The sequence below is a fragment of the Mobula birostris genome, chromosome 6 (assembly GCF_030028105.1).
Source record: "Mobula birostris isolate sMobBir1 chromosome 6, sMobBir1.hap1, whole genome shotgun sequence".
NCBI lineage: Eukaryota > Metazoa > Chordata > Chondrichthyes > Myliobatiformes > Myliobatidae > Mobula > Mobula birostris.
In genome coordinates this window covers 155,731,867-155,751,343 of record NC_092375.1, presented here as the reverse complement: position 1 = coordinate 155,751,343, position 19,477 = coordinate 155,731,867, and the positions used below count along the sequence as shown (strand labels likewise).

Here is a 19,477-nt window from a genome sequence, read left to right as displayed (position 1 = left end):
GATCTCTGCCTTGAATGAACTCAGTAACCGAGCACCCACTTCTCTCTGAGGAAGAGAATTCCAAAGACTTGCCACCTTCTGGCTTAGGAAATGTCTTCTCATTTCTGTCTGGCATGGCCAACTGCAGTTCTGTGAGCCCTGGTTCTAGACTTGAAAGCTGGGGAAATATCATTTCTGCATCTAGCCGGTGAGTTCTCTGCAAAGCAGCGAAGACTCCAACCACCCAGGACATTTTCTCTTCTACCCCTTCCCATTGAGCAGATGACACAAAAGCCTGAAAGCAAGTACCACCGGTCTCAAAGCCAGCGAGGGCAGCTTCCGTCCCACTGTTGTGTGATTCTTGAACAGACCTCTTGGGTGATAAGATAGACTCTTGACCTCAGAATTTACCTTGTTATGACCTTGCACTTTATTGCTTCACTGCACTTTGTAAATTTTATGCTTTGTTCTGCCTTGTTATTGTTTTACCTTGTTCTGCCTCAGTGCACCGTGTAATAATTTGATCTGTATCAACAGTATGCGAGTCGGTAGCTGGGTGTATGTGAGGAAAAATAAGCCAATTCCAATTCCATTTTATTCCCACCAGCAAAGAAGCATCATCACCCTCCACTGGGCACTCAAGAGTGCAGCAAAGCATCAACAAAGACACAGACCTGCAGTACCACAAAGACTACTCGTTCACCTGGCAATTCGACATACCACAGGCTGTCTCTCTCCCTAATAAGGGAAAAAGAGATGTCCCATTTTACAGCGAGAGGGGAGACATGACAAACAGATCGCTGATTTACGATTTTAAAAGTCTGTTGCGTCGCTTTTTTCTGACCTCTGCGTCCAGAGAGGTCCCAGAAAGGTGCAGCTCTCTGGACACGCAACCTCCAGCAGCTAACCCGCTGCTCCCAAAGTTCCGTGTCGTCCTGCGACACCAGTCGGGGGCACCGGCCAAGAATCAGCAACGGAAATCTAGAACCCTGCAGGCGTGCTCGCCTTCCAGGCTGTGTTCTCGGGATATCAAAAAGCAGCCAATTGTGAGGCCCTGAGAGCGGGTCCCATTCCCCCAAAGAACTGAGGTCAGAGTGTAACTTCAGGTCAGGGTCTTCAAAAGAACCTTGAAAAGGAAAAAAAAAGATATCGAACATATAAAAAAAAGTTGTTTCCGAAGATGCACGCAAGGGTTTAGCGCTATTATGTGCAGTTTTGGTCACTTACCAACAAGAAAGATGTAAATAAGGTTGAAAGAGTACAGAGAAAATTTACAAGGATATTGCTAGATCTGGAGGACCTGAGTTATAAAGAAAGATTGAATAGGTTAGGAGTTTATTCCTTGGAGCATAGAAGATTGAGAAGAGATTTGATAGAGGTATACAAAATTGTGTGGGGTATAGGTAGGGTAAATGTAAGAGGGCTTTTTCCACTGAGGTTGAGTGAGACTATAACTAGACGTCATGGGTTAAGAGTGAAAAGGAAAAAGTTTAAGGAGAACATAAGGGGAAACTTCTTCACTCAGAGAGTCATGAGAGTGTGGAATGAGCTGCCAGCGCAAGTGGTAATTGCGAGCTTGATTTCAGCATTTAGGAGAAGTTTTGTTAGATAATTGGTTGGTAGGGGTATGGATGGCTATGGTCCTGGTGCAGGTCGATGGGAGTAGGCAATTTAAACATTTTTGGCATGGACTAGATGGGCCGAAGGACCTGTTTCTATGCTGTCACTAGAATCAAATCTTGATCTGCTTATTCTCATTTTTCTTTCTGCTGCCTTATTGACCCTAATTTGTTACTCCAAATCCACTGAAGAATAACACACATCTTATTGCATTTTTTTAAAGTTTTCTTAAATTTAGGTTCATCACATCAATTGGTTCAACTTAGTCTAATTACTACCTGAATATTTTGAACGTTTTTGTCAAATATCATTTCTCTTTCTTGAATCCATGCTGACTTTACCTAATTTCCAAGTGTTCTATGACTACTTTTTTCATAATAAATTCTGACATTTTTCGTACAATTGGTGAAAGATAACTAGTAAATAGTTCCCTGTTTTTCACTCTCTGAGTGAGTTAAGTGTCATCAGTACTGAAGGCCGTAAAACAAGAGGACTTGAGGCATGGGGAAAAAGCTGACTAATACTGTAACAATGAAAAGAACCGTGGTGAAAGATTGTATTGTAGACAGAAAGAAACTGTACAAAGGTGAATATTAGGACATCTCTTACTGATGACTTAGACAGGAGTACGGTGCATAATTTCCAAATTTACAGATGACACTGAACTTGGAGGTGCGGTAAGACTGAATGTAATAGACAGATATAAAGATGGATTGGTGAAATGAGTGGAAAGCTGAAACTGAATTCTAGAAAATGCAAAGTGTTAAATTTTGGTAGGAAGCATAAGAGGCAACATAAATAAGCTGGAATAATTATAAATATAATCAAAATTACAGATACAATTCTGAAACAACAGACAATGCTAGTTCAGACTTTCCACGGTATCTGTGGAAAGTGAACGGAAAAGGATCCGTGATCTTCCGTGTTGATTCTTGTTTTTCTTTCCATAGTTTCTGCTGACCCATTTATTTTATTTAAGTGGGTTAATTTTATATATGAGCATAGTTTGCTGAAAATAGCAGTGGGTCAGTTGAGGAAGCAATTATAAATGGATACAGGTTCCTGGACTTTATAAACAGAGATGTAGAATGCAAAGGTAAGGAAGTCATGATGAACCTTTAAAAAACATTGGTTCAGCCCTGTTCTGTTTGCCATGCTGTAGAAAGGATGTAAAAGGTTTAATAAAGGATGCTGAAGAGATGTGCCAACATGATTCCAGGGACAAGGGAATTCAGGTCGATTGTAAGAACGGAGAAGCTGAGATTGTTAGCATTTGAACAGACACGGCTGTGGAAGATAAAATAGAAGTATTTAAAATGAAGAAGATTATTAGAAAAGAGTGTACTTAATCACAGTAGGACCAAGAACAGGTCTTCAAGAAGGTTTTCGGCCTGAAACACCAACTGTTTAGTCCCCTCCATAGATGTTGCCTGACGTGCTGAGTTCCTCCAGCATTTTGTGTAAGGTTTCTACCATCTGCAGAATCTCTTGTGTTTAAGACTTGGGGAAAGCAGTTATTTTTTTAAACAGTGAGTAGTTAGGGTCTGGAATGCATTGCCTCAAGTAGTAATGGAGGATCAATTGTAACATTCAAAAGGAGTAGGGTAAGTATCTGAAGGCAGCATAACAGGGAGAAGACGGGCAAGTGGGACCAGCTGAATAGCTCTTACGTTGAGGCAACTCACAGAAAATGCTGGAGGAACTCTGCAGGCCAGGCAGCTTCCATGGAAAAGAATTAACAGTTGACGTTTCGGGCCGAGACCTCAGGATGGGAAAGGAAGATGAGCAGTCAGGGCAAGAAGGTGAGGGGAGGGAAGATAAAAGTAGAAGGTAATTACAGGGAATTATGTGCTGCACGCGGAGGCTAGTGGGGTGGTAGGTGAATACTTCTCTGTAACTTCCGCCATCTCCAGAAGGATCCCACCACCAAGCACATCTTTACCTCCTCCCCCCACCTTTTGCTTTCTGCAGGGATCGCTCCCTACACGACTTCCTTGTTCGTTCATCTCTCCCCAGAGATCTCTCTCCTGGTACTTATCCTTGCAAGCAGAGCAAGTGCCACACCTGCCCCTACACCTCCTCCCTCAATGCCATTCAGGGCCCCAAACAGTCCTTCCAGGTGAGGTGACATTTTACCTCTGTACCTGGTGCTTCCGGTGTGACTTCTTGTATACCGATGAGACCTGATGTAGATTGGGAGAGTGCATTGCCGAGCACCGGTGCTCCATCTGCCAGAACAAGCAGGACCTCCCGATATCACCCATTTCAATTCTACTTCCCATTCCCATTCCGACATGTCAGTCCATGGCCTCCTCTGCTGCCATGATGAGGCCACATTCAGTTTGGAGGAGCAACACCTTACGTTCTGTCTGCGTAGCCCCCAACCTGATGACATAAACATCAATTTCTTGAACTTTGAGTAATTCCTTCCCCTCTTCATCATTGCCTCATTCCTATTGATCTCTCTCACTTTATCTCCTTACCTGCCCATCACCCCCTCTGTTGCTGCTCCCTTTTCCCTTTCTTCCATGGTCTTCTACCCTCTCCTATCAGATTCCCCCTTCTCCAGCCCTTTATCACTTTCACCAATCAACTTCCCAGCTCTTTACTTCACCCCTTCCCCCTCCCAGATTCACCCATCACCTACTACCTTGTACTTCTTCCTGCCCTCCCCTCCCACCTTCTTGTTCTGACTTCTCGTCCTCTTTGTCCTGAACAGCCCGAAACAGCGACTGTTTATTTTTTTCCATAGATGTTGCCTGGCCTGCTGAGTTCCTCCAGCATTTTTGTGTGTGTTACTTTGATTTCCAGTATATGCAGATTTTCTCATGTTTGGAGCTCTTACCTTGAGTCAGTGTGGGAGTCTTTGATTGTGCGGTATATTCAATAATTCACCAGCCCACATTACTGGAACAGAGGAAATTTCTGTCCTCTTTGCAAGGGGATTTATTTCACCCAACCCAAAGGTGATTGGGAAAATCATATGTGGAAATAAGATCAAATTGGTTTCTTCCAAGATTTCTGATTTCTGATTTTGGGGACATAAGCAACACTAAAATAGGCTGCAATTACTGGTGATTTAATTTAAGATATTTACTTCTTTTCTGGTTAAGCTATGAAATTCATTATTACCATAACAATAATGCACCTTGCTCGTAAGGCAGGCCACATAGGTTAAATTCTGTTTTATTGAGATGGTTATCAGTGACATTGTCATTATTGTGTTTCATGTGTTTCTACTGCTTTAGAAATTCTGGGAGAAATTATCTGACAATTGCACTGTACTATCTTTCTTATATTAGTGATTGAGTACAGAGTACTGAAAAATTCTTTCAGTAGTGTGACCGTGAACATCAAAGTCACATTTACCGTAATCCATTACACTGTATATCTAACCTACGCATTAAATATTATTTGTCATGAATCATTAACTGATTTCTCATAATAGCTGCAGTCCTTACAAACCATTCAAAATAATTTAAATACCTGTCATCTGCATATATTTAAATACGATAATCTAAATTTGTTCCATGTATTGCATCTGAAGAGTAGTTTTTATAATCAACACCCGGTGGCCACTTTAGTGGGTACACCTGTACACCTGGTTAATGGAAATATCTAATCAGCTGATCATGTGGCAGCAACGGAATGAATAAAAGCAAGCCAAGATGTTCAGTTGTTGTTCATCCAAATATCAGAATGAGGAAGAAATGTGATCGAAGTGACCTTGACTGTGCAGTGGTCGTTTGTGCCAGACAAAGCGGTTTGGTTTTCTCAGAAACTGCTGATCTGGGATTGTCATGCACTACAGTCTCCAGAGTTTACAGAGAATGCTGCAAAAACAAAATAAAACATCCAGTGAGCAGCAGTTCTGTGGCTAATTGTTAATGAGAGAGATCAGAGGAGTATGGCCAGACTGATTCAAGCTGACAGGAAGGTGACAGTCTCTCAGATAACCGCATGTTATAACAGTGGTGTGCAGAAGAGTGTCTCTGAATGCACAACACATTAAACCTCGAAGTGGATGGGCTTCAGACCATGATATACACGCAGTGGCCACTTAGGTACAGGACGTACCCAATAAAGTGGCCGCTGAGTGTAACTTAGTTGAATAGTTTTCTTCAGTTTGTACCTTCACTTAAAATGTGAATTTTCAAGCTGATTTTTTTTTGTTTCACTGTTTGTTTGACCTCTGCTGCTGCTGCTATTTATAGTGTGAGCAGGTTATTTGGTTTGTTTAAGGGTTGTGAAAACCAGTGTAATTTTCAGACAGAATATAATTCCCCTTCATCAATTGCACTTAACAGAGAATAGAGATTATAATTAGAAGGATTACATGATCATGTTATTTTCATGAATGTAAACAACAGTTTTGTTTTTTCGACAGAAATAAAGAGAAATGCAGATGCAGCATGGCAAAGCCCTTCCGCCTACTGAGTCTATGCCGAATTTTATGAACTTTGTATAGGGCAAGTCGGGTCTCACTGACTTGACTGAGATTTTTGATGAAATGATGAGGGTGATTGGTGAAGGCAGAGCTGTGGACGTTGCCTATATGGACTTCAGTAAGGCATTTGACAAGGTCCCCCAGTAGATAAAGATGCATGGGATCCATGTTGAATTGGCTATTTGGATTCAGAACTGGCTTGTCCAGAAGACAGAGGGTAATGGTTGAAGGAACTTACTCTAGCTGGAGGTCTGTAATTAGTGGTTCTGTACTGGGACCTCTTCTGTTTGTGATGTATGTAAATAACCTGGATGAAAATGTAGATGGGTAGGTGAGTAAGTTTCTGGATGATACAAAGATTGGTGGTGGTGTGGATAGTGTAGAAGACTGGCAAAGAATACAACAGGATGTACAGTAGATCAGTTGCAGATACGGGCAGAGAAATGGCAGATGGAGTTCAACCCATCCAAATGTGAAGTGTTTCATTTTGGTGGGTCAAAAGCAAAGAGACAGTACACTGTTTAGGGCAGAATCCTTGGCAGTGTTGATGAGCAGAGGGATCTTGGGGTGCAAGTTCATAGCTCCCGTAAAGTAGCTACACAAATTGATAGGGGGGTTAAGAAGGCAGATGGCATACTTGCCTTTATTAGAAGAGGCATTGAGTTCAAAAGTCAGGAAGTTATCTTGCAGCTTTATAAAACACTAGCTAGGCCACATCTAGATTATTGCATACAGTTCTAATCACCCCACTATAGGAAGGATGTTGAGACTTTGGAGTGGAGGCAGAAGAGATTTACCAGGATGTTGTCTGGATTAGAGGGAATGTACTAGAATAAAAGGTTGGACAAACTTGGGTTGTTTTCTCTGGAGCGCCGGATGCTGAAAGGAAATCCGATAAAGGATGATGAGAGGCATAGATAGAGTAGGCAGACAATATATTTTTCAAAAGGTTGAAATGTAGTTAGTTTTAAAAGCGAGGTGGGGGGCAAGTTTTTTTAGACAGACTGGTGGGTGCCTGGGGTGGTGGTAGGGGCAGAAACTTTAGAGTTTTTTTTAGAGATGTTTAGAAATAATGTATGAGATCATGAAAAGGCAACGTAACTTCATTGGACATGTGATTAAGAAAGAGGAGTTAGAATGCACGGTAATTATGGGAAAGATTGAAGGGAAGAAAGCAAGAGGAAGACAAAGACAAATGATGATGGAGACAGCAGTCAGAGAACTGGAAATGAATACCAATGAATTGATCCACTTGACCCGAAACAGGAGTGTGTGGGCCATGGCAGTCAAAGCTCAAACTGGGCATGTCACCTGATGATGACGATGATTAGATAGGCACAGGAATGCAAGGAAAATAGAAGGATATGGACTTTGTGTAGTCAGAAAAGATTAATTTAGTTAGCCATTTGAATACTAATTTAATTGATTCAGCTCAACATTGTGGGCTGAAGATCCTGTTCCTGTGCTGTACTAATCTCTAAAGGGCAAAGTAAAAATGCTGCATCCTGTCTCAATATGTTCCAAGTTGTTCCGAAGTGCTGTTGCAATACCACCTTCATTAAGAGTTGACATCATCATTAAGAATATTTCAGGCTGCAGTTTATTGATTACAACTTAGTGTTAAACACCATTAATTCTTCAGTACTAATCACCAATCTCCAAAACCTGGACCTCCATACCTTCCACTGCTTCTGGATCCTTGACTTCCCCCACCGAGAGACCATAGTCAGTGTGTATCAGAAATAACATCCCCTCCTGACTGGCAGTCACCGCAGGCACACCTCTAGGATGTGGTCTTAGCCCACTGCTCTACTATTTCTACCCGCATGGCTGTGTGGCTAGGCACAGCTCAAACACCATCTATAAATTCGTCAGTGACAAAACTATTGTTGGCAGAATCTCAGAAGGTAACAAGGAGCCATAGAAGAGTGAGATAAATTGGCTTGTTGAGTGGTGTCACAACGATAACCCTGTACTCAACATTTGTAAAACCAAGGGGTTGATTGTGAACTTCAGGAAAGGGAAGCTGGGGGAACACACAGCAGTCTTTATTGATAGGTCCCGGCAGTGGAAAGGGTGAACAGCTTCAAGTTCCTGGGCATCAACATCTCAGAGAATCTATCCTGAGCCCAACATTTTGATGCAATCACAAAGAAGGCATGCCAACAGCAATATTTCATTAGGAGTTTGAGGAGTTGGCATGTCACCAAAGACTTGAGCAAGTTTATACAAATGTACCATGTAGCACATTCTGATTGGTTGTATCTCTGCCTGGTATGGAGGCTCCAATGCATAGGATCAATAAAGCTGCCCAGGGCTATAGAATTAGCCAGCTTCATCATGGGCACCAACCTTCACACCATCAAGGACATCTTCAGAAGGTGGGGCCTCAAGAAGGCAGAATCCCTCATTAAGGACCCTCACCATCCAAGACATACCTTCTTCTTACTGTCAGTGCGGAGTTAGAGGAGCCTGAAGATACACTCGCACCATTTTAGGAACGGCTTCTTCCCCTCCAGCATCAGATTTCTGAAAATTTCATGAACAGTACCTTACTATTTCGCTCTCTTTTTTGACTACTTATTTATCTTTATGTTTCTTCTTGTAAACAATAATTTTTTTAACGTTTTACACTGTACTGCTACTGCAAAGCAACAAATTTCATGACATATGTCAGTACAGGTTGAGTACCCCGATTCAAAATTCCAAAATCTGAAAACTTCCAATTTTTTGATCACTGGTGCGGGTCTCTGCACGTCATAGACAGTTCTGAGAAGCGACCTCACATATGTAATGAACAGAATTTAATGAAAAATGGGAAAACACTGTGTAAAACAAAAAAATGAAGATCTCGAATGTATATTGAAAGAGTGGAGTGAACACATGCTGCTTAACGGTATGCTGATCATGAAACAAGCTAAGATCTATTATGACAAACCGAAAACGGAAGGAAATTGTGAATATTCAGCAGGCTGTTAGCAGAAATTTAATAAAAGGCACAGCATTAAGTTTTTAAAGGTTTGAAAAATTTTGAAGATAAAGCGTTTGCTGATATGAAGCAGCAGAGACATTCATTGATGAGTTTGTGAAGATTGTCGCTGATGAAAATCTAACAGCAGAACAAGTCGACAATGCTGATTGTTTTTATACTTTACATAAAACCTAAAAATAATAAAATATAAATACAGTATGCTATAACCTTTTAATCAAAACGTGGCAAAGTAGGTGGAGACAGAAACCTGCCATTGTCTGTTGTTGAGCAGCTCCCAATACTGCTGTACTGCTTTTGTTACCCTGCACACATCATATTGTCATTATATCAATGGTATGTAATAATTTTTACTGTTAAATACATATGCGTGGTGAAGAAGTGTAAGACAAAGACTGCTTGCTGGTAGCACATAAATTCAGAGTCTGAAATGATGCCAGTCGCAAGCTATCTCATTATATATTCCAAAATCTGAAAAAATCCAAAATCCGAAACACTGCCAGCCCCAAGCATTTCAGATAAGGGGTACTCAACCTGTATTAGTAAATCTGATTCAGATTCAGATTCAAGATTGATGTCTATCCAGATGATAAGTCAAGCTAAGCTCATTAAACCATGCAATGGAAACAACAATTTGTGATGGTGACTCAGATACACACTATTTATGCTATTTTTTAAACTTCCAAATAAGAACAAAACATAGGATAATCAATATTTTAGAAATTTAAATCCCATGAACTCAGGTGCTCGCTTTATAATGTCATTTTGCCAGGGAATTATATTTTCAGTTTCTTTTATGATTTCACCCCTATAACTTGCATTGTTGCCACTGCCACACAGGAGATTTAGAGAAGTGATCCCATGGGATGGACTCTCTATTCATGATGTTACTGGAATAGAACTTCATGATGTCACTTAAAGGTTGGAGCATTCGAGCATCCTAAATCAAATAAAATATTCCTTTGGCTATCATTGTATATAAGTTTCACAATCATTAAAGCAAAAAAAAAAGACGTCTTAAAAATAGGCTGGTGTCTGAAATTTAATTTGTTTAATTGGGACCTTGTGTGAATGAGATGACAACATGTATCTTAATTTTGTGACATTGACTTGAATAGACTCAAACTTTTTTGAAAAAGAATCATCTCAGATACTTTTTTTTCTCCATTATGAATCTATGGTGATGGTCATTTTATTTTAGTAGATTTTATCTCCGTGCAGCCTGTAGATGTTTTGTCACGAAGAGACAGCCAATATTAGAAAAAAACAGCTTCTGTGCTTTGAATTAACTTTGATGTTCAATCAATGTTTAGTTGAAGTACTTATCGAGCAGATGTTTTTGTTGTACGTATTTCAAACCAAGAGCAACCAGAGAGCAGCTGGTATTAGTTGTCATGGCTGGTAATGCAGGAAATGATAATGAACAAACAAGTTTGATATGAACTTACAATGACAGATACAGTGAGGTCATGATTTATGTAAATATATGGGCTGCTGTTTTTGTTTTGCCTACCAAAACACTTCAAATTCAATGATCACCAAGTATCACAGCCTTCACTTTAGTAGATAAGTACTAATTTGGTAGAAAACCTTTATTTCAATTCTACTTAATTTGCAATAGCATTGTTTAATCCACTTAAGGTTTAACTGTTCTCTTGCTCTCTAAGCAGAAATTGCATGACAGAAGCCTATTCAATGTGAAATGCTGCAATTACAGTATGTGAAATACACCAACAGAACTTACTGTTATTGTTTGATGAGATCAGACTGTTTGGCTTTGGGCCATTTTGAACTCTTTAAAATAGCATGTTCATCTGTCTGGGTCTCTAACAATTAGTGGCCAGTCTATTGTTGAAGACAGTATATGAGGAGCCAGTGACGTGAATTTAGGATCCAGAAAGCAGCATTATCCAGTTGCAGTTCAGAGATGTACCAAATAGATAAAATAAAGCACTGGATAAGGTAGGACTGGAAGACTCTTTTGGAAGTGCTGACTGATCTCATTTGCAGTCAGTGATGATGTCCAGATCATTCAAGATCTATTAAAATTGTTATAAATCATGCTAAACAGAGATAAAATATTTAAGGAATTAAGAAAGCATTTCAATATATTTTAAATCATTTTAGGTGACGAATTTATCCTGCAAGTAACTAATGTGCATGCTATGCTAGGTGTGTTATAAAGTTAACAGGTCCAGCGAGCAGGGTGCTACTTGGACACTATGTGAAATCCAGTGATGGAGCAGAGTGATAGATGCGCTGGCATATGTCATTCAACATGTTCCAAATCTAAAATGGGTCCCTCTCAAGCCCATGGGGGAGCAGATGATCTTCCTCAGTCCCAGATGCCAAGCAACATGGTTTGACTCAATCTATGCATGGCATGAGATTCAGGTTCGAGGGTTAGGCGAACCTAAGAATCTTGGGAAAGAATCCTGTGTTCTTGCTAAGGGGAGGATTGAGCAGTATCAACAGATCGGTTAAGTAATTTGGAAGTTGTTTTGGAGTGGCGGCCATTGGAATTGGAAGTGTGAGAAAACGTAGCTCCTACAGATTCACCAATTGAGTAGAAGAGGCATCAGTTAGTGGCAGTTTGCTGTTGATCAATGACCAATCAGCATTTGGAATTGGTTAGCAGGAACAAATTAAAGTGAGGCAGGGGCAACTGGAGTGGCTATTGTTGGAGGGGTCAGAGTTAGAGTGGGGATTTTGAGGCTTTAGCTCTTTGAGTCTTCAATCACAGAAGAGAAAAAGCTGTAGGTAGAATTCCACCCCCCCCCCATGGTTTATTGTTTTTCTCTCTTTATATTTGATCAGTTAGAACAGTAGAGATGCCAGGCAAAATAGTGGAATGTTCCTCTTGTGGGTTGTGGGGGTGCAGGAAGACCTCCAGCATCCCTGGTGATTTCATCTGCAAGAAGTGCATCCAGTTGCAACTTGTTACTCACCGCGTTAAGGAGCTGGAGCTGGAAATGGGTGTATTCCAGATTATTCAGGAGGCTGAAGGGGTGATAGATAGAGAGGTAGTTACACCCAAGGTACAGGACATGGGAAATTGAGTTACAGTCAGGAAGGAGAAAAAGGTTAAACTGCCAGTGAAGAGTACGTCTGTGGCTATCCCCCTCAACAACAGGTATATCACTTTGGATACTGTTGGAGGGGATGATCTAGCAGAGGAAAGTCACAGCGGTCTGGCTCTGTGACTCAGAAAGGAAGTGGAAGAAGAGGAGAACTATGGTGATCGGGGATTCATTAGTTGGAGGAATGGAGAGGAGGCTCCTAGATGGGATGTTGTCTCTCGGGTGCCAGGGTTTGGGACAACTTGGATCGAGTCCTCAGCATTCTTAAGTCTAATGGTGAACAGCCAAGAGATTGTGGTCCATTTAGGTACCAATGACATAGATAGGAAGAATAACAAAGTTCTGCAAAGTGAGTTCAGGGAGTTAGGTGCTAAGTTAAAGGGCAGGACCCTCCAGGGTTGTGATCACAGGATTGCTGCCTGTGCCATGTGCTAGTGAGGCCAGAAATAGGAAGATTATATAGATTAGCAGGTGGCTAAGGAGTTGGTGTAGAGGGAGGGCATAATTTTTTTGGATCATTGGGCTCTCTTCCAGGGAAGGTGGAACCTGTACAGAAGAGACGGTTTGCATCTGAACTAGAGGGGGATTAATATACTAGAGGGAAGGTTTCCTAGTGCTGCACCTGAGACAAAGTCAAGAGTCAAAAGGTTGAGCATGGTGCAACTTGTGTCCTGCGCTGGGTATATTTCAATACAAGAAGTATCGTAAGAAAGGCAGATGAGCTCAGGGCATGGATCAACTCCTGGAATTATGTTATTGTAGCCATAGGTGAAACTTGGTTACATGAGAGGTAGGACTGAGAGGTCAATATTCTGGGATTCCATTGTTTTAAGCATGACAGAGCGGAAGGGATTAAAGGAGGAGGGGTGGTGAAACAAGTCAAGGAAAATATCACCACAATTCTCAGTCTGGACAGACTGGAGAATTTGTCTAGTGAGGGGTTATGGGTGGAACTGAGTAATAAGAAAGGTATGACCACATTAATGGGGCTATATTACAGACCGCCCAACATCCAAGGGATACAGAGGAACAAATTTGGGGAGAGATTGCAGACTGTCGCAAGAAACATAAGGTTGTTATAGTAGGTGTTTCTAACTTTCCACATATTGACTGGGACTCCCAATTGTAAAAGGCCGAGATGGGATAGAGTTTGTCAAACGTGTTCAGGAAAGTTTCTACCATCAGTACGTAGAAGTCCCAATGAGAGAATGTTCGATACTTGATCTGCTATTAGGGAATGAGACAGGGCTGGTAACAAAAGTTTGTATAAGGAAACACACTTTGCATCTAGTAAACATAATGCCTTTTGTTTCAAAGTACATGTGCAAAGAAATGGGTCTGGTCTGCGGGTTGAAGTTCCATATCGGAGAAAAGACAATTTTAATAGTTGAGAAAGGATCTGGCAAGTATGGATTAGGACAGGGTGTTTTCTGGCAAGGGTGTACTTGGTAAGGGAGAAGCCTACAAAGGTGAAGTTTTGAGAGTATGAAGCTTGTATGTGCCTGACAGAATAAAAGGTAAAGGTAACAGGTTGGGGAACCTTGGTATTCAAGAAATATTGAGACCTTGGTTAAGAAAAAAAAGAGGTGCATAGCAGGTAGAAGCAGGTAGGAGCAAATGGAGTACAAAAAATGTAAGAGACCACTTCAGAAATAAATCAGGAGGACTAAAAGGAGGCATGAGTTTATCCTAGCAGACAAGGTGAAGGAGACTCCTAAGGGATACACAGCTATGTTAAGAACCAAAGCATTGCTAGGAACAAATTGGTCCTCTGGAAGATCAGAATGGTAATCCATGGATGGAACAAAAAGAAATGGGAGATATTGTGAATGGATTTTTTGCTTCTGTATTTATTCAGGAGATGACACAGAGTCTGTAGAGCTGAAGCAAAGCAGCATCAACTTCATGGACTCTATACAGATTACAGAGGAGGGGATGTTTGCTGTCCTGAGGCAAAATCGGCTAGATAAATCCCCAGGGCCTGACAAGTTGTTTCCTCAGACCTTACAGGAAGCAAGAAATTGCTGGGGCCCTAGTAGAAATATTTAAATCACCCTTCGTGACAGGTGAGGTACAAGATCATTGGATAGCTAATGTTGTTCAGCTGCTGAGATAGGCTCTGTAAATAAACCAGGAAATCACAGGCCACTGAGTTTGACATCAGTAGTGTGAAAGTTATTTGAAGGTATTCTAAGGGACCAGATATATAAGTATTTGGATAGTCATGGACAGATTAAAGAGGTCAGCATGGCATAATGTGTGGTTAGTCATGTCTAACCAATCTTCAAGGAGTTTTTCAATGAAGCTCCTAGGAAAGTTGATAAAGGCAAATTAGTGTCTGTTATCTACATGGATTTTAGAAAGGCATTTGAGAAGGTCCCACATGAGAGGTTGGCCAAGAAGGTTTAGTTGCTCAGCATTCAAGACAAGGTAGTAAATTGGATTGAACATTGGCTTTGTGGGAGAAGCCAGAGAGTGGTAATAGGTGGCTGCCTCTCTGACTGGGGGCCTATGTTTTGTGGCGTGCTGCAGGGATTGGTGTTGGGTCCATTGTTGCTTGTCAGCTGTATCAACAATCTGGATGATAATGTGGTTAACTGGATCAGCAATTTTGTGGATGACACCAAGATTGAGGGAGTAGCGGACAGCAAGGAAGACTATCATGATTTGTAGCTCGATCTGGACCAGCTGGAAAAATGGGCCGAAAAATGTCAGATGGAATTTAATGCAGACAAGTGTCAGGCTTTGCACTATGGTAGCACCATCCAGGGTAGGTCTTACACAGTGAATGGTAGGGCACTGAGGTGTGTGGTAGAACAGAGGGATATGGGTATACAGGTCTATAATTCATTGAAAATGGCATCATGGGTAGATAGGGTTGTAAAGGAAGCTTTTGGTACAATGGCCTTCATAAATCAATGTATTGAGTACATTGTTGAAGTTGCATATGTTGTTGGTGAGGTCTAGTTTGGAGTATTGTGAGCAGTTTTGGTCAGCTACCGAGAGAAAAGATGTAACTAAGGTTGAAAGAATACTGAGAAAATTTACAAGGATGTTGCTGGGTCTGAAGGACGTGAGTTATAAGGAAAGATTGGATAGGTTAGGACTTTGTTCCTTGGAACATAGAAGATTGAGAGGAGATTTGATAGGAGTATACAAATTTATGCGAGGTGCATATGAGGTAAATGCAAGAAGGCTTTTTTCCACTGAGGTTGGGTGGGACTACAACTAGAGGTTATGAGTTAAGTGTGAAAGGTGGACATGAGGGGAAAGCTCTTCACTCAGAGGGCCGTAAGAGTGTGGAACAAGCTGCCAGTGCAAGTGGTGCATACGAACTCAATATCAAGGTTGAAGAGAAGTTTCGATAGGTACATGGATGGCAGGGGTATGGAGAGCTGTAATCCTGGTGCAGTTTAATGAAAGTAGGCAGTTTAAACGGTTCAGCATAGACCTGAGGGCCTGTTTCTGTGCTGTACTTTTCGATGCCTTTATGACAGATCTTGACTACAACTGTGACAACATTAAATGTTTTATGGTATGACAGACATCCCACTCTGCAAAAACTCATTTCAGGGAGGTAGCACCATCAATTTGTGGGCGACTCCTGGAACTTCTGGGAGAGGTGGGATGTCTGCAATAGAGTAGCTCCTGAGCAGCTGGCCAGCTAGTTTAAATAACGTTAGCTATACTAGTGAACGAATGACACCTGTTAAACTCACCTCAACATGTCTTTTACAGTCTTAACCCACCATGGGCAATAGAAAAGTCATTGTTGCAAACAGTGCAGCGAGCAACACTGTCATTATTTTTGACCCCTATTAGGCAGGGGTACACGTTAGGGTAGTCTGGGGTGACGTACTTTTTATATTTTCTTTTTTTGGAACACTCTGCCATGGCGCACGCGCACTCTCTCTCGCTCTTGCTCTCAAAAAAATTGATTTCTGTGATATTGTATATAACTTGCGGGCATCAGGGAGCCACTATTAATATGCGGGAGACTCCCAGAAGATGTGGGATGTCTGGTATGAAATCTAGATCCTCGGGCTTTGACCTTGCTGTGAGGCCTCAACGATACCTGCACCACTAACTGTGTTGTGGGTGCCTGACATAGATCACATTTCTCTTCCTATCCATCCCCTGCACATAGGCCTCCAGTGCCCATGCTACAGATCTATGAGACTGCTGTCCCCCTTACACCATCTTTCCTCATAGTTTCTGGGGTCATCTTTTGTTGTGGAAAGTCCATGCAGTTTGGGGGAAAGAATTTTAATGGGGCACTCACTGTGCATTGTGCTGGCTGCTCTGACACAAATTTCATAAGTAAAGTAAAATCCCATTATGATCCTGTATCCGTGTTTGATGGCTATTGAGTTTAACCCCAAAGGAGTGCTACTATTCACTCATTGCAAATCCTTTGTGGTTGAGCATAATTGTCTTCCTGTGGTTACTTAATTTCTGTGTCCAAAGAAAAGACTGGTCTCCACAGACATCTCACCCTGCAAAAACTTATTTCAGGGAGGTAGCACCATCAATTTGCGGGAGACTTCCGGGAGAGGTGGGATGTCTGCAATAGAGTAGCTCCATAGCAGCTGGCCAGCTAGTTTAAATAACGTTAGCTATGCTAATGAACGAATGACACCTGTTAAACTCACCTCAACATGTCTTTTACAGTCTTAACCCACCATGGGCAATAGAAAAGTCATTGTTGCGAACAGCGCAGCGAGCAACACTGTCATTATTTTTGACCCCTATTAGGCAGGGGTACACTTTAGTGTAGTCTGGGGTGACGTACGTTTTATTTTTTTTTGGAACACTCTGCAATGGCGCGCTCTCGCTCGCGCTCTGTCTGTCTGTCTCTCTCGTGGTCACTCGCGCGCTCTCGCTTGCTTTCTCTCTTGCTCTCTCTCCCTCTCTCGCTTGCTTTCTCACGCGCTCGCTCTCTGTCGCTCTCTCACCCGCTCTCTCTCCCTCTCGCTTGCTTGCGCTCTTGCTTGCTTTCTCGCTCGCTCTCTCTCGCACGTGCTCTCTCTCGTGGTCACTCTCGCGCTCTCTCTTGCTTTTCTCTCGCTCGCTCTCAAAAAAATTGATTTCCGTGATGTTGTATATAATTTGCGGGCATCAGGGAGCCACTATTAACATGCGGGAGACTCCCGGAACTTCCGGGAGAGGTGGGATGTCTGTCTGCAGTAGGCAGATTCTGCTGCAACTTGGAGATCTACATCCGTGTGGGATAGTTGGATCTAGGTTTTGCTCTGTACACGACATACTGATGTTGCTGCTCCCACATATCTGTTTCCTGTTGCTGTTAGGTATGGTTTCAAAATACATCAGTCAGTCTCTTCTGGCAAGCCAGAGCAACAGGAACCCTAAGGTTCATGTTAAATTGACACTATTTCATTCTCATCTCAAAAGCCTTTCTCTCACCTCCTCCTGAATATCTGTTACAACTGGGCCAGGAGAAGAATGTCTGCATCAGGAGACAGGAGTTTGAACGCAAAGATACTCTTGTTTAACGTCAAATACACAACGTATTACTGGTTTGTCATTTTTGATTACCAGTTCAGAGCTCAGAGGAAATTCCTTTAGCACAGAGGAAATGTTGTGTCAAAATAAATTGCAAGATAGCACTGCCTTTCCTTGACAACACAGTTTTTTTTGTAAATGGGGCCAGATTGCTGAGAAAACGTAGCTATAAATAGCATAGTCCATCTTAAAAAAAATGACAGTGACATTGGAAGAATGCTGCTGTTTTAATACATTAATTTTACCATTTGTAATTTTTTTTATTCTTTGCTACTTTAATTCAAATGAAATTTGTTTGTTTTGGGAACGAATTATCTGTGCATATTTGAATCAAGTAATGATTGCAGCATTATGATTCCTTGTAAGAGCAATCTAGCTCATACCAGTTCTCCCATCTCCACCCTTATTTTAGCAATGTTCTTGTTTTAATGTCAGATATTAATAAGATCTATTTTGAAAGCCACAACTGTCTGCCTCCACTACCATCTTGTGGTGCATCTCAGATCCTGGCCACTCACAGTGTTAAAGAAAATGTTTTCCTCATATCATTTTTGGCTGTTTAAAATTTATCTGTATTTTATCCTTGACTCCGCTGCTAATGAAAGCAGTTTCCATACTGTCTTACCTTTCCTGCAATACATGATTTTGGATACCTCTATCAGATCTCTTTACAGTCTCCTGTTTCTGAGAGAACTCCAGCTTCTCCAATCAATCCAAAGAAATGAAATCCCTCATGTTTCTGACTGACTGGCTCTTACCTGTTGAATGCATTCTGCACTCCTCTAAAGCCTTCACATGTTTCCTAAAAGAGATGCCAGTTTTATAACCATATAACAATTACAGCACGGAAACAGGCCATCTCGGCCCTTCTACTCTGTGCCGAATGCTTACTCTCACCTTGTCCCACTGACCTGTACTCAGCCCATAACTCTCCATTCCTTTCCTGTCCATATAGATATCCAATTTTACTTTAAATGACAATATCGAGCCTGCCTCTACCACTTCTACTGGAAGCTCGTTCCACACAGCTACTACTCTCTGAGTAAAGAAGTTCCCCCTCGTGTTACCCCTAAACTTTTGCCCTTTAACTCTCAACTCATGTCCTCTTGTTTGAATCTCCCCTACTCTCAATGGAAAAAGCCTATCCACGTCAATTCTATCTATCCCCCTCAAAATTTTAAGTACCTCAATCAAGTCCCCCCTCAACCTTCTACGCTCCAAAGAATAAAGACCCAACTTGTTCAACCTTTCTCTGTAACTCAGGTGCTGAAACCCAGGTAACATTCTAGTAAATCTTCTCTGTACTCTCTCTATTTTGTTGACATCTTTCCTATAATTCGGTGACCAGAACTGTACACAATACTCCAAATTTGGTCTTACCAATGCCTTGTACAATTTTAACATTACATCCCAACTCCTATACTTAATGCTCTGATTTATAAAGGCCAGCATACCAAAAGCTGCAGGTTCTGCAGGTTCCCAAGGTTTTTATTTCCCCTGCTTCTCAGAATTTGGCATTATGTATCACTGCTATTAAGCAGGCAAGTTCAAATACGCATGGATGCTGCTGGCTGCCGTGTTACGGCAGGTGGTGACTCTTTAATTAGGAAGGTTCTTTTTTAAAAATGTTTTTCAATTTCTTTCCTACTCTTTTTGTTCTTTATTTCTTGCTGAACTAAAACTAAATGAACATTCTTTACATGTATATCAAGTAGTGAGATATAATGATCTGTTTTACCAACAGATAGACTTGTATCTCATATACACAAACACTTCTAACAATGCTCAGTGAACTTGGCCAATTCCCTGCTCTAATCCAGGTCATTTGAAGCAACCCTG

General features: G+C 41.5%; 1 protein-coding gene across 2 annotated transcripts in view; it reads left to right on the top strand.

The window, feature by feature from the left end:
• mfsd6b (major facilitator superfamily domain containing 6b) overlaps positions 1 to 19,477 on the top strand; it is a 65,667-nt gene that overhangs the window by 10,643 nt on the left and 35,547 nt on the right. Inside the window, exon 1 of one of the 2 annotated variants that reach the window (XM_072261681.1) lies at positions 876 to 1,067. The exons of the other annotated variant lie outside the window; for it this stretch is intronic. The gene's annotated coding sequence lies outside the window, so the exon portion shown is untranslated. Of the gene's footprint in view, positions 1 to 875; positions 1,068 to 19,477 lie in introns of those variants that run through there. 2 annotated transcript variants of the gene reach the window in all.